Below are 15,499 nucleotides of genomic sequence, written 5' to 3' on the forward strand. Positions count from 1 at the left end.
GCAGAAGATCATTCACCACTTTAGTGAGAGCCGTCTCTGTGGAATGATATTTTCTAAAAGCAGACTGCAGTGGCTCATAGAGATTATTCTCAGTAAGATAGTCCACGAACTGCCGTGAAACTACTTTTTCCAGAATTTGAGAGCAAAATGACAGATTTGATATCGGTCAATAGGATTTGCACATGATTCCTGCATCATGCGCACTAAGTGTGCACTTCGTTAGTATGACACTCTATGGTAAATCTGTGTGGAGTAGACAGTTCTCAAAAACTGAGTGACTGTGCAAGAAGGAGAAAAGTGAGGAAAGCCACCAAGACACCCAGACAACCCAGAAAAAGTTACATGCTTCTGTGGCTGTGACTGGAGAAATTGTGCATAGTGCATGTTTTGCATTTTGTTTCCCCAGTTATACAGTTTCATGATGAAGTGGTACAGAGGAGGGTTTTCTTTCACCAATACATTAAATCTAGGCTTGCATCTCAGATGTACCTTCTGGCACATTCTAGCTGAACTTTCAGGTCTTCTTTTTAATAAAACCCTCCTCTGTACCACTGACAACTCACAACTGAGCTATGAGTCTACATACTGTATATATCAGCCACCTTCTGTGCCATGGTACCTCAGTTCATGACAACACAGTAGTTTCATCTAACAATTGCTATTATTGTTGAAAGGTCAGAACCATCACACTTCAGAGAGGATGCAAATGCAAATTTAGCATATTTAAGACAATTTGCAGGCAGAAGTAAAAAAAAAAGAAATACTCAAAAGACTCAATTCAATTCAATTTTATTTATATAGCGCCAAATCACAACAAACGATTGCCCCAAGGCGCTTTATATTGTAAGGCAAGGCCATACAATAATTACGTAAAAACCCCAAAGGTCAAAACGACCCCCTGTGAGCAAGCATTTGGCGACAGTGGGAAGGAAAAACTCCCTTTTAACAGGAAGAAACCTCCAGCAGAACCAGGCTCAGGGTGGGGCAGTCTTCTGCTGGGACTGGTTGGGGCTGAGGGAGAGAACCAGGAAAAAGACATGCTGTGGAGGGGAGCAGAGATCAATCACTAATGATTAAATGCAGAGTGGTGCATACAGAGCAAAAAGAGAAAAAACACTCAGTGCATTATGGGAACCCCCCAGCAGTCTAAGTCTATAGCAGCATAACTAAGGGATGGTTCAGGGTCACCTGATCCAGCCCTAACTATAAGCTTTAGCAAAAAGGAAAGTTTTAAGCCTAATCTTAAAAGTAGAGTGTTAGACTCAGACTGTGTTAGTGAATATTGTCCTCCCGTTTCTAAATTTCACCAGGTTTTGGTTCCTGGATAAAGCTGTTTGAAATAGAACTAATCAGTTTTTAATCATGCGAGCATACCAAAGCAAACAGATGAATAAACTAGAAGCACTCAGAGAGTGCAAACCTCCGCCAAGGCCATGGGGTCACTGACGCCATAACATCTACACGCCGTGGAATCATTGAACCTAAAAAAGTCTAACAATGATGTTTGCTCAGTAGTAAAAAAAAGTTTCATCTGCTGTGACTGGATAGCATGTATCCTTAGCGCTTGGCATCACAGTTTATTGCAACTTGCACCTTTCCCAGAAGCTACTGTCATCTCAAAAACAAATCAAATCAAATCAATTTTATTTATATAGCACCAAATCACAACAAACAGTTGCCCCAAGGCGCTGTATATTGTAAGGCAAAAGCCATACAATAATTACAGAAAAACCCCAACAGTCAAAACGACCCCCTATGAGCAAGCACTTGGCGACAGTGGGAAGGAAAAACTCCCTTTGTCCCAAATAAGAGACAAAATTCAATTTATTATTCAACTAAACTGCAAATATATGAATTTTTTAACATTTATGAAACACTTCTCTAAACAAGGCCATAGGGTCACAGATCCTAAAGAGATTCCCTCCTTGGCACAGTGATGTATTTCTTTTTGTCTCTTTCTCTAAAATTGTATATAATAATCATTAGAAATATACAATTTGAAAACAAATGCACCCAAACGTGATGACAGCTGCAACTGCTTAATGCTAACTTTTAACATTGAAAATGCCATAGACATGCTAACGCATTAGCATCGGGATCCGGATCATGATCCGGATCACCAATAAAATTTAATCATTTCTTCCTCTGGTCATTTCCAACCACTCCACAAAATTTCATCAAAATCCTTTCGAAACTTTTTGAGTTATCCTGCTGACAGACAGACAAACAAACAAACAAACAAATGCTACCGAAAACATAACCTCCTTGGCGGCGGTAACAAAACCTACACTCAACAAAAATATAAATGCAACACTTTTGGTTTTGCTCCCATTTTGTATGAGATGAACTCAAAGATCTAAAACTTTTTCCACATACACAATATCACCATTTCCCTCAAATATTGTTCACAAACCAGTCTAAATCTGTGATAGTGAGCACTTTTCCTTTGCTGAGATAATCCATCCCACCTCACAGGTGTGCCATATCAAGATGCTGATTAGACACCATGATTAGTGCACAGGTGTGCCTTAGACTGCCCACAATAAAAGGCCACTCTGAATGGTGCAGTTTTATCACACAGCACAATGCCACAGATGTCGCAAGATTTGAGGGAGCGTGCAATTGGCATGCTGACAGCAGGAATGTCAAACAGAGCTGTTGCTCGTGTACTGAATGTTCATTTCTCTACCATAAGCCGTCTCCAAAGGCGTTTCAGAGAATTTGGCAGTACATCCAACCAGCCTCACAACCGCAGACCACGTGTAACCACACCAGCCCAGGACCTCCACATCCAGCATGTTCATCTCCAAGATCGTCTGAGACCAGCCACTCGAACAGCTGCTGAAACAATCGGTTTGCATAACCAAAGAATTTCTGCACAAACTGTCAGAAACCATCTCAGGGAAGCTCATCTGCATGCTCGTTGTCCTCATCGGGGTCTCGACCTGACTCCAGTTCGTCGTCATAACCGACTTGAGTGGGCAAATGCTCACATTCACTGGCGTTTGGCACGTTGGAGAGGTGTTCTCTTCACGGATGAATCCCGGTTCACATTGTTCAGGGCAGATGGCAGACAGCGTGTGTGGCGTAGTGTGGGTGAGCGGTTTTCTGATGTCAATGTTGTGGATCGAGTGGCCCATGGTGGCGGTGGGGTTATGGTATGTTGGTCTGTTAAGGATGAAGAACACAGGTGCATTTTATTGATGGCACTTTGAATGCACAGAGATACCGTGACGAGATCCTGAGGCCCATTGTTGTGCCAACATCCAAGAACATCACCTCATGTTGCAGCAGGATAATGCACGGCCCCATGTTGCAAGGATCTGTACACAATTCTTGGAAGCTGAAAATGTCCCAGTTCTTGCATGGCCGGCATACTCACCGGACATGTCACCCATTGAGCATGTTTGGGATGCCCTGGACCGGCGTATACGACAGCGTGTACCAGTTCCTGCCAATATCCAGCAACTTCGCACAGCCATTGAAGAGGAGTGGACCAACATTCCACAGGCCACAATTGACAACCTGATCAACTCTATGCGAAGGAGATGTGTTGCACTACATGAGGCAAATGGTGGTCACACCAGATACTGACTGGTATCCCCCCCCCAATAAAACAAAACTGCACCTTTCAGAGTGGCCTTTTATTGTGGACAGTCTAAGGCACACCTGTGCACTAATCATGGTGTCTAATCAGCATCTTGATATGGCACACCTGTGAGGTGGGATGGATTATCTCAGCAAAGGAGAAGTGCTCACTATCACAGATTTAGACTGGTTTGTGAACAATATTAGAGGGAAATGGTGATATTGTGTATGTGGAAAAAGTTTTAGATCTTTGAGTTCATCTCATACAAAATGGGAGCAAAACCAAAAGTGTTGCGTGTACATTTCACATTAGATGAAAAGTGAGAATTTGTTTAGTTGAATAGTTCAGAGTATAAACAATATTTAATGGGTGTTATGTAACCTGGCAGTGCCACAGGACCAGTTCATTCAGAGAATGTTAGCAGCAGTGAGGAACTCTGGGTCAAAACATAGCAATTTGAATGGAAAATGTTGAATTTTTTTGATGGGGTCTTTAGCCTGTGGTGTGCTGTCACAATATACTTTCTCATTTGCAAAGCAGAACCATGGGGAATTTCTCAAAGCTAGTGCAATGTTTCTTAATAAATTATTTACCGTTTTCCATTAAAATGTCCTGTGACATCTGTGACGCATGACCTGGCACTTGAGTTGCTTGTAGCTGTGGAATGCCACAAGGTGCTGAACTGGGTCCTCTTGCCCTTGGGCTACGACGATGTCAGCGATGAGTGTGACAACTGTGGTAAAGTGCTTCCTGATTTAGAGCTGCCTGAAGTGGATGGGGAGAAGGAAAGGACAAGTGTGTACTCTATAAAAAAAGAAGTGCTGACAGCAGATTAAGAGCATATATAGCTGTGTTGGCAGGAAAAACCAGAGCACATTTTGAGACACAGCAAAAGGAACCACCAAACAAATGTTTTCATTATAGGATTGTTTTCCATGATTGTGATGCCACTTTCACTGTTTTTAAAAGCTATTTCTTTGTCATACATTTGCATATTCAACAAACAGAAGCACACGTTTGCTGTCTTCTGCACTCATTCCCCTTTGTACTCAAAATCTGACATGAAATTACATGCCTTCTTACAACCACAGTTCCAGTGAAGTTGGGATGTTGTGTAAAATGTAAATAAAAAAAGAATACAATGATTTGCAAGTCCTCTTCAACCTATATTCAATTGAATACACCACAAAGACAAGATATTTAATGTTCAAACTGATAAACTTTATTGTTTTTATAAAAATATTTGCTCATTTTGAAATGGATGCCTGCAACATGCTTCAAAAAAGCTGGGACAGTGGTATGTTTACCACTGTGTTACATCACCTTTCCTTCTAACAGCACTCAATAAGTGTTTGGGAACTGAAGACACTCATGATTGGGTATAAAAGGGGCATCCACAAAAGTCTCAACCGTTCACCTGCAAAGATGGGGTGAGAATTCAGTGTTGGTTTTCAGCCTTACCGCTTACATGTAGAAAGTTCTCCAGATTCTCTAAATTTGCTGATTATATTATGGACTGTAGATGATGGAATCCCTAAATTCCTTGCAATTGAATGTTGAGAAACATTGTTCTTAAACTGTTGGACTATTTTTTTCATGCAGTTGTTCACAAAGTGGTGATCCTCACCCCATCTTTGCTTGTGAATGGATGAGACTTTTGGGAATGCCTCTTTTTTACCCAATCATGAGTCTTCAGGTCCAAAGCTCTTACTGAGTGCTGTTAGAAGGAAAGGTGATGTAACACAGTGGTAAACATACCACTCTCCCAGCTTTTTTGAAGCATGTTGCAGGCATCCATTTCAAAATGAGCAAATATTTATACAAAAACAATAAAGTTTATCAGTTTGAACATTAAATATCTTGTCTTTGTGGTGTATTCAATTGAATATAGGTTGAAGAGGATTTGCAAATCATTGTATTCTGTTTTTATTTACATTTTACACAACGTCCCAACTTCATTGGAATTGGGGTTGTACAATGGGGAAAATAAGTATTTGACCCCCTGTCAGTTTTGCAGGTTTTCCCAACTACAAAAAATGGAGAAGTCTGTAATTTTTATTGTAGGTACACTTCAACTGTGAGAGACAGGAGGTTGTTTGCCAAAATCTCGCAATACATGACCCCATCCATCCTCCCTTCAATACGGTGCAGTCATCCTGTCCCCTTTGCAGAAGAGCATCCCCAGAGTATGATGTTTCCACCCCCATGCTTCACGGTTGGGGTGGTTTTCTTGGGGTTGTTCTCACCCTCTAAACATGGTAAGTGGAGTTGACTCCAAAAAGCTCTATTCTGGTCTCATCTGACCACATGACCTTCTCCCATGCCTCCTCTGGATCATCCAGATGGTCACTGCTGAACTTCAAACAGGCCTGGACATGTGCTGGCTTGAGCAGGGGGACCTTGCTGCCCTGCAGGATTTTAAACCATGACAGCATCATGTGTTACTAGTGTAATCTTTGTGACTGTGGTCCCAGCTCTCTTCAGGTCATTGACCAGGTCCTCCTGTGTAGTTCTGTGGGTTTTTTTTTAATTGTATGAAGTAGCCTGTGTTTTATAAAATCTTTTAAAAATGATTAATACTTCTGTAAGGCAACAGACTATATATATATATATATATATATAAAGATCCTCTTTGGTTGGGAGAGGTTTTTATAGGTCCTTCACACATTCCTCCTTTTTTTGGAGGGGGGTGGGAGAAATAGAAAACAAATGTTTCTAATCAGTAAATGAGTATTGATGATAATGTACATGTCTAGAAGCCATCTTAAAACTGAATGGGAATGATCCCTCAATATAGTAACGATTACTATAAAATAGTAATAGTTTTCTATGAAAATAACTGTATACAATTAATGTTCTAAATCTAAATCAATTACTGTTCTAAATAAATCACATGAGGCAAAGAATCCCAGATGGTCAGCACCTGGAGGAGGGGCATCTTCTAGGACACCCAGCTTCCCCTCCCACAGAGCTTCTGCAAAGGCAGAGGCAGTGAGGGTCCCTCCATCACTGCTCCTACCAAAAGCCCCAACATCAACCACGGGCTGCTACAATTAGTCGACTAGTCACAATTACATTGACTATCAAAATCATCTCCAACTAATTTATTAATCAATGTCATTGTTTATTTTTTTAAGCTTTGATTTTCTCTCAAAACTGCCACTGTACCTTCTGCTGCTTTCCTGTCCTTGATGCACATCTGCAGTAGTGGTAATCATGGTCATCCGTGATGTCACCAGAAAAGTTATGCCCAAACAATATCATGACTAGCCAGCAACGGAGCTCAAACATTTGGGAGTATTTTCACCAAATTAAAGAGAAAAACATGCAATGCAAAATCTGAAAGGCAGAACTTGCCTTCCACGGCAGTACAATAGCCAGATAGTGACGGAGAAATCGCTGCCCCCTCTGCGCACTGATGCTGCACCCAACACGTTCAATGCAAGCGAAGGCGTCAAAATGATCGACCCAAACGCTCTTATGTTTTTGCCTTATGTAGGTTTGGATCTGTATTTTGATTTTGTAATTTTGTTCTTCTTAGGTTATGTTTTCTTATTGTTATATTTTCTTTAATTTTCTACTCATCCATAGATGTTGGTATAGTTTTAAGTGACCTTTTTGTTGTTAGTTTTCCATGTGACCTTTGACTGTGTCTTCCTCATTCACACACCTGTCATTCATTAATTGTTTTTTATATTTAAGTAGCACCTTTTCCTTGTTTGTTTGCTGGTTTCTTCACAATGGTCCCACCTGTGATTTTTCATGTGAGAGCACTCAGATTCTTTGTTACCTCCTGCAACTGCTGTGTTTAGTTTTGGTGCTGTGTTCATCCCTTCTTCCCTTCGTGTTGGATTTAGTAGTGTGTTTGATTTTGGACTCTTGAATCCCTATTGCTCTCAGACTGCTTGTTGACTTTTTCACCTGTTTGGGATTAATAAATCACCATGTGCTTTCACCTCATCTTCGTTTTGATTGCTGCCTGCATTTTGGGTTCTACGTACTTTGACTTAAACATAAAAAATCCCCTTTAGAATTTTGCATGTCTCATGAAATTCAGCTTGATTTCATCAGAAATTTAAATAATCATTATTTAATCTCACAGTATGTGTGTGTGTGGGGGGGGGGGGGGGGGTTGCACGGTGGTTTAGTGGTTAGCACTGTTGCCTCGCAGCAAGAAGTTCATGAGATCGAATCCCACCTGTGGTTTTTCTGTGTGGAATTTGCATGTTCTCCTCATGTTTGTGTGGGTTCCCTCTGGGTGCTCCGGCTTCCTCCCACACCCAAAGACATGCAGGTTAGATGGATTGGAAACTTTAAATTGTCCATAGGTGTGGGTGTGAATGTGTTTGTTTGTCTATATGTGGTGCTGTGACAGACTGGCGTCCTGTCCAGGGTGTACCCTGCCTCACACCCTATGACTGCTGAAATAGGCTCCGCCAACCCCTGACCCTTAATTGAAGTAAGCGATTGAAGATGAGTGAGAGAGTGAGGATGTGTGTGACAGCAGAGTGTTTACAGATCTGTGATCCAGAACATAATTCTTATTTTTACAATACATGTGTCTATCAGAATACACCTTCTTCTACTATCACTGTAAGACAGAACAGTTCTTTTCATTGTATCCTGATTATTTAATCCATCAGCAGAAACAAATAGTTAAGTGTATGCATTTTTTTTATTTCACCTTTAATCCTTGGATGGCCTTGTTTTCCTCAAACAAAAAATACATAAAAGTTGTGTAGAGGAAGGTATTGTTGAACAAGGACGTGGGATAAACAGAATCACCACTCTGGGAGGGCTTTCTCTATGCAACAGGTGTCTTTACTACAGATTTGCATGCTGAATTATTCACGAGGCTCTTCCACCTTTAAAAGACGCCTGATCTTATTCATTATTTAGCAGCCTTTTCACTGTGGTGGGAGGCGGCTTCAATTATTCAACAACAATATAAGAGCCTGGGTTAATAGGGCTTTTGCTGCCTGTGAGTGGTAGGAGAGGTAAATTGGACAACGGAGGTGATGATACGGGGTGGCGGGAAAGATTTACGACACAGGTCTACCACTGTGCTGAGAGATTGTGGCACCGCTGGGAATAGAGCTGTGAGAGTGAAAGACAGTGAAGTGGAAAAGCAGCAGTAATGTGAAAGCTTGAGGAGAACCCGCTGCGGCGAGATACAGTAGTGTTCAGAATCATAGTAGTGCTATGTGACTAAAAAGATTAATCCAGGTTTTGAGTGTATTTCTTATTGTTACATGGGAAACAAGGTACCAGTAGATTCAGTAGATTCTCACAAATCCAACAAGACCAAGCATTCATGATATGCACACTCTTAAGGCTATGAAATTGGGCTATTAGTAAAAAAAGTAGAAAAGGGGGTGTTCACAATAATAGTAGCATCTGCTGTTGACGCTACAAACTCAAAACTATTATGTTCAAACTGCTTTTTTAGCAATCCTGTGAATCACTAAACTAGTATTTAGTTGTATAACCACAGCTTTTCATGATTTCTTCACATCTGCGAGGCATGGAGTCAACCAACTTGTGGCACCTTTCAGCTGTTATTCTACTCCAAGATTCTTTAACAACATTCCACAATTCATTCACATTTCTTGGTTTTGCTTCAGAAACAGCTTTTTTGATGTCACCCCACAAGTTCTCAATTGGATTTAGGTCCGGGGATTGGGCAGGCCACTCCAAAGCATTCATTTTGTTGGTTTGGAACCAAGATTTTGCTTGTTTACTAGTGTGCTTGGGGTCACTGTCTTGTTGAAACACCCATTTCAAGGGCATGTCCTCTTCAGCATAAGGCAACATGACCTCTTCAAGTATTTTGACATATCCAAACTGATCCATGATACCTGGCATATGATATATAGGCCCAACACCATAGTAGGAGAAACATGCCCATATCATGATGCTTGCACCACCATGCTTCACTGTCTTCACTGTGAACTGTGGCTTGAATTTAGAGTTTGGGGGTCGTCTCACAAACTGTCTGCGGCCCTTGGACCCAAAAAGAACAGTTTTCCTCTCATCAGTCCACACAATATTCCTCCATTTCTCTTTAGGCCAGTTGATGTGTTCTTTGGCAAATTGTAACCTCTTCTGCACATGTCTTTTATTTAACAGAGGGACTTTGCGGGGGATTCTTGCAAATAAATTAGCTTCACACAGGCATCTTCTAACTGTCACAGCACTTACAGGTAACTCCAGACTGTCTTTGATCATCCTGGAGCTGATCAATGGGTGAGCCTTTGCCATTCTGGTTATTCTTCTATCCATTTTGATGGTTGTTTTCTGTTTTCTTCCACACGTCTCTGTTTTTTCTGTCCATTTTAAAGCATTGGAGATCATTGTAGATGAACAGCCTATAATTTTTTGCACCTGCGTATGAGTTTTCCCCTCTCCAATCAACTTTTTAATCAAACTATGCTGTTCTTCTGAACAATGTCTTGAACGTCCCATTTTCCTCAGGCTTTCAAAGAGAAAAGCATGTTCAACAGGTGCTGGCTTCATCCTTAAATAGGGGACACCTGATTCACACCTGTTTTTTCCACAACATTGACAAACTCACTGACTGAATGCCACACTACTATTATTGTGAACACCGCCTTTTCTACTTTTTTTTACTAATAGCCCAATTTCATAGCCTTAAGAGTGTGCATATCATGAATGCTTGGTCTTGTTGGATTTGTGAGAATCTACTGAATCTACTGGTACCTTCTTTCCCATGTAACAATAAGAAATATACTCAAAACCTGGATTAATCTTTTTAGTCACATAGCACTACTATTATTCTGAACACTACTGTACGTGAGGCAAGGACTCTGAAACAGTCTTCAATGTCACAAATTCATAGGGTGTTATCCTGGTGATATGACTCATGGCCTGTAAGTTAATGCGCTAGTAGATTTGGGGCGGGTTCAATGAATTTTTGCAATTTAGAAGGTAAATGGTAAATGAACTGCATTTATATAGCACTGTTCCATCTGCATCAGAAGCTCAAAGCGCTTTACAATTATGCCTCATATTCACCCATTCATAAACACTCACACATCGATGTCAGGGTGCTGCCATGCAAGGCGCTCACTACATATCGGGAGCAACTAGGGGATTAAGGACCTTGCCCAAGGGCTCTTAGTGATTTTCCAGTCTGGCTGGGTTTGAACTGAGCATCTTCTGGTTTGAAGCCGAACGCTTAACCACTAGACCCACCCTGCTCAGAGTGCCACTCTCATTGGACCGACATCTCTGCTATTTTGGCATTGTGGGATAGCTGCTCGCCCACAGATTGAGCTCGCCGGACTACTTTCGCCACCCTGCCCCTGGCTGTTGGGACGTGGAATGTCACCTTGCTGGGGGGGGGAGGAGCCTGAACCCTCATTACTTAATGTTATCACGAAAAGTAAATTGATCTATGGTTTGTGATACCATCACGAAAAGCAACACAATTTCATGAAGGGAGCACATTCATTTTGTGACGTATCACGAAATGTGGGGTGATGCAGAGGGTCTGCAGGGATTATTATTAGGTTATACCATGGTCAGTGAGAATTCCATGTCTAACTGGCGTTCATTATTTTCGTGTATACGCACACGTAGATCAGCGAGTTAAGTCACTGTTATAATCATTCTGCTCTGGTCGTCACCATAGCAACGCGCAAATCAATTGGTGCAGATCAGCTGTGTTTTGACAGGTGAATGACAGAAACGCGATAAAACATGGATTTCCGAGTGAATTTTAATATTTTTGGCCAAAATAAAACATTTGAGGAATGGAAAGAGGAGAGCAAACAAGAAGAACAGCAAAAGCAACGGCATAAAGATTTAACATCGGACGAACTGGTCAAGATTGAATACGGGTAAGAAGAAGAGAACGGTTCTATCCTTGCGGGCTGCCGAGCGCTCCCCATCAAAACAGCGAGCGTAGTTTCTGAACCTGTTGCCAGAGTTTGCAACAGCTCCACACAGCAGAGAGGGGGGCGGTGTGAGTGGCCCGCTCCAGCGCGAGCCCGCAGACTCGGTAAGCGCATCGGAGACAAAACATAAAATAGTCCCAAATACTCACACATTTTTATCAAGTTCTGTTAACTTAAATAAATATTTGTGTGCTAGCTCACTGTGTGGGACCGTGGTATAAGCCATGCATTATACGGTTTGAATGCACGACACAGAGTCTAAAACACCACAATGCGATAAATGGCATACATGTAGGTAACATAATTATTATGCAATTCAAACAATATACTTTATGTATTTTAAATAAATACTGTCATTATTATTGATTTAGAGTAATTATATTTTATTAATACTAAATACATAAAGCTGATGATTATGCATTTCAAATAAATAGGATTAATGAATATGCATCATGTAAGGTTTATTTGGTAGGTTTGTATTAAAATTATCTTAAAAAAAGTAAATGGGAATTTGTCATGTAATAAAATTACATAAATCTTAAAAGTCAGGGTAAATATTTCTGTGAGTGTATATAAATGCAGTCCATTTACCTTTTACGAGCAAAGTGTACCTAATAAAGTGGCCGGTGAGCATATCTTGCTTGTGTGTACTGTGTTTGAGTTGGGGTAACATATATTTTTTGTATGATCATGTATAAAATTGAGCTGAGTTTGCCCAGTGAGTAATGTTAAGTGGTTGCATGACCACAGTTGAACAAATTTTGAACTTTCTTGGTGCATACACTCGCGTCTCAACATGCTACATACTAAATAGCATGGTGCCCAGTGATTTGTGGTTATGAATGCTGTTTTTTTGGGGGGGGGGAGGGGGGGGGTTGCACGTTGCATTATTTAAGGGCACACAGTCCTTAAATAAATGTACTTAAATAATGCAGTATACAGTATGTTTTCAATACATAATGCATCATTTCACACTAAGGAGCAGAAATAAACCTGATTTTACAAAATCTGATGATCTTTTGGGTTTCCTCATGCAGCCTATTGCAAAGCCCCAACTCAGAATAAATGTGTTTAAACACTTTCTTCCATAAATTAAACCAAATATGACTTGACATTCAGGTTTGTTCATTGTAGATTTCTTATAGGTCAAAATACAACTCTTACTGATGGTCGCTACAAATTGCAGCACAGAGGCCATGGGAGATAGCACATCATTAAAGATCTTTAATTAAATTAAAAGGGTCATATTGTGCAAAATCATTTTTTAACTACCTTTTACAGACAAACTGTTTCATTTAGACATTCTTAAAGGTACAGTTTGTGAGTCACCTCATGATGAGTTTGCAGATAGCAGGATTTTTTTTTCTCCTGACATTATTGCTTCTTTGGGGATGAGAATTCATTGTCCCCATCTGCTGTTTTGATTGATGCATACCTTTTATTTGCAATTGCAAACATTTCATTTACAATCTCCGTCATTTATGGTACTGGTCACAATTATTATTGACTCCCCTGAATTTTAAGTCAAGTGTGGAAAAGCAAAAAAAATAAATTTTATAGCATCACAGTAATTATATTATAAATAATATGTCCAACATTATTGAATAATAACAAATGCTTTCAGTTAGTGAAATTAAAAAGCAACTTTGTTGCTATATGCTGTACAATGGCACCTGTTGGAGAGTTCAGGAATAGGCAACCATATGTACAGTGCCCTACAAAAGTATTGGAACGCTTGATATTTCACACATTTTTTATTTGTTTATGCCATTTCAAATACAAGAAATACAAATAATATAAAGAATAAAAATGTCTAAGATTATCTTCCTCAAACTCAAACTGAAAGCAAATCTCTAAAACCTGATAATACCTGTAAATAATAATCATTTTTATTGCCAGTTTTCTTCAGACAGGTCAGGGGATGGAAACATGAACATTTCCAAGTCACTGAATATGTCTTGGACTTTATTTACATAAATTATGAAGAAATACAAAAGTTTCTTTCACCAAAACATCAAATCTAGGCTTGCATCTCAGATGTACTTACTGGCAAATTGTGGCTGAACTATATGGTATTCCTCCTGGAAGCTGTATTTTTTTTTTTAATTAATTTATATCAAGATGTAGAGATTTGCTTCAGTTTAAGTTTAAGGAAGATAACTTTAGATTTATTTGTCTAAAGATGTGTCACTCAGACAGCAAAATTAAGAGGTTATTTAAAAATAAGTCCTTCAGAGAGCAAAATTAAGAAGTTACACAGGTTTTATACAGAACAGAGGAGGAGTAAATTACCTGTATTTCTTTCAGTCTGAGCGTCCTCACATTATATCTCATGAATCAACAGCTGCCTGCTTGTTTAAAATCACCGGAGAAACATGTATATATAAGGCAACACGAATTAAAGGAGAAATGTCGCTTTTAACCACCTGGACCTTATTTCTGGCATAAAAAATGGTCATTTACTTGCCAATATAACTTTGGTATCTTTAGGAGTCCATTGTTCAAACGACGTGTTCAGGTCAAATCTGAGTCAAACATTTTTCTTCTTCTACTAAGGTGGATTAGAAGTTTGTGTGGTACACGGCACCAACTACTGTAGAAGAGGAACCTAGCAGTCAATATGTGTCACTGATTTCAAAATGCAGCTTTTTATAACTAGATGAAAGGTGCTGTGACATGTCAATCATCTGTGTCCAATCATATTTCAGGAGAGTCCAGTGCAACCTTGGCCTGTGCTCATGCTCCACCCATGCCAGGAAGTGTTAACATTTCCTGTTTCAACGTGGACTCAAAATTGGGCACTTCCTGTTTCAGTCCCAACTTGCCACCAAATTGCAGTGAGATCCCACGAGATCTCGGCCTGTGGAATCCAGGAAGTGCTTGATATTTGATATTTCTTGTTTCACTGTAGACTCAAAATTTGGCATTTCCTGGTTCAGTCTCAACTTGCTGCCAAATTCCCGTGAGATCTGATGAGAGCATGCCGAACAGCAAATCTCAACTGTGCTTTAGATTTCCCTGATCGAAGTTGTACACACAGCTACTGTAAGCAGGTGGTTTTAATGTGACAAACAAAGACAATGGCTGACGACATTAAAACCACTAAACATTTAACTCATGATACGAACATGAAACTTTAGTCACTCGTGGTAATAACAACATGAAACTTATCTGAATTGACAAAACAACTGAGCTACAAAAACACAATAAATCAATAATACTAACAACACTGTTGAATTAACATATACCACAATAACAACATTTAAAACCTCAAAACCCTGAACTCCCATGGTGCATTGAAGTACAGCATCCATTGACTATTGGTTAGATAAACTTGCTAATTTCTCCAAAACCATTTGTCCTATCAGCTTTCAAACTTTTTCACAGAGTGTATCCTTGACCCAAAATAAATAAGCACACCAAACAGCAAATGTCAGCTCCCCCCGGTTTTTCGCATGATCAAAGCATACACACACACACATACAGAGGCTTGGATATTATAATATAGATAGCATGAATGGTTTTGGGTTACTATCGAAACAAGTTGGCTGGTATGGACTCAATCACTCACCCACTCATCTCTCTACAATTTAATGGTCCAAGCCTTATGCTGTTACCAGTCCAGGGAAAATGAAGCTTTGTTGTATTGGCTGCTTGGTTTTACATTAAATGATGTCTTACCTACCTTATTTGTCTTTTTGCTTTTCATCGTATTAGACTCCTCTTAATCAGAAAAATGTGTGTAAGGTCTAAAGAATGTACATTCTTACTGCACATTTATCCTTTATAGATTACAATTCAAATGTGTGCACACTGTTTGTAAATCATGCTTGTGTTGGCATATACTGTATTAGCTGGTGAAAATGTGTACAATACAATAATGCTCAACAATTCTTTAGACCAACCATGTGGATAATGGTGAAGTTCTGCAGCCTGTTATTGCATTCAGACCACTCACCAACAACTAAAACAATATTTCAAACACAAAGTT

The 15,499-nt window shown here is 39.8% G+C and overlaps 1 long non-coding RNA gene across 1 annotated transcript; it reads left to right on the plus strand.

Annotated features, from left to right (window-relative positions):
• The first annotated feature begins 409 nt into the window (after nucleotides 1-409).
• Nucleotides 410-13,586, plus strand: LOC117519574. The gene is made up of 3 exons (XR_004563353.1): nucleotides 410-441; nucleotides 484-485; nucleotides 13,506-13,586. It is a non-coding gene; the product is annotated as an uncharacterized LOC117519574 (long non-coding RNA).
• Nucleotides 13,587-15,499: the final 1,913 nt, after the last annotated feature.

This window comes from Thalassophryne amazonica, chromosome 10 (genome assembly GCF_902500255.1).
Source record: "Thalassophryne amazonica chromosome 10, fThaAma1.1, whole genome shotgun sequence".
NCBI classification, from domain to species: Eukaryota; Metazoa; Chordata; class Actinopteri; order Batrachoidiformes; family Batrachoididae; genus Thalassophryne; species Thalassophryne amazonica.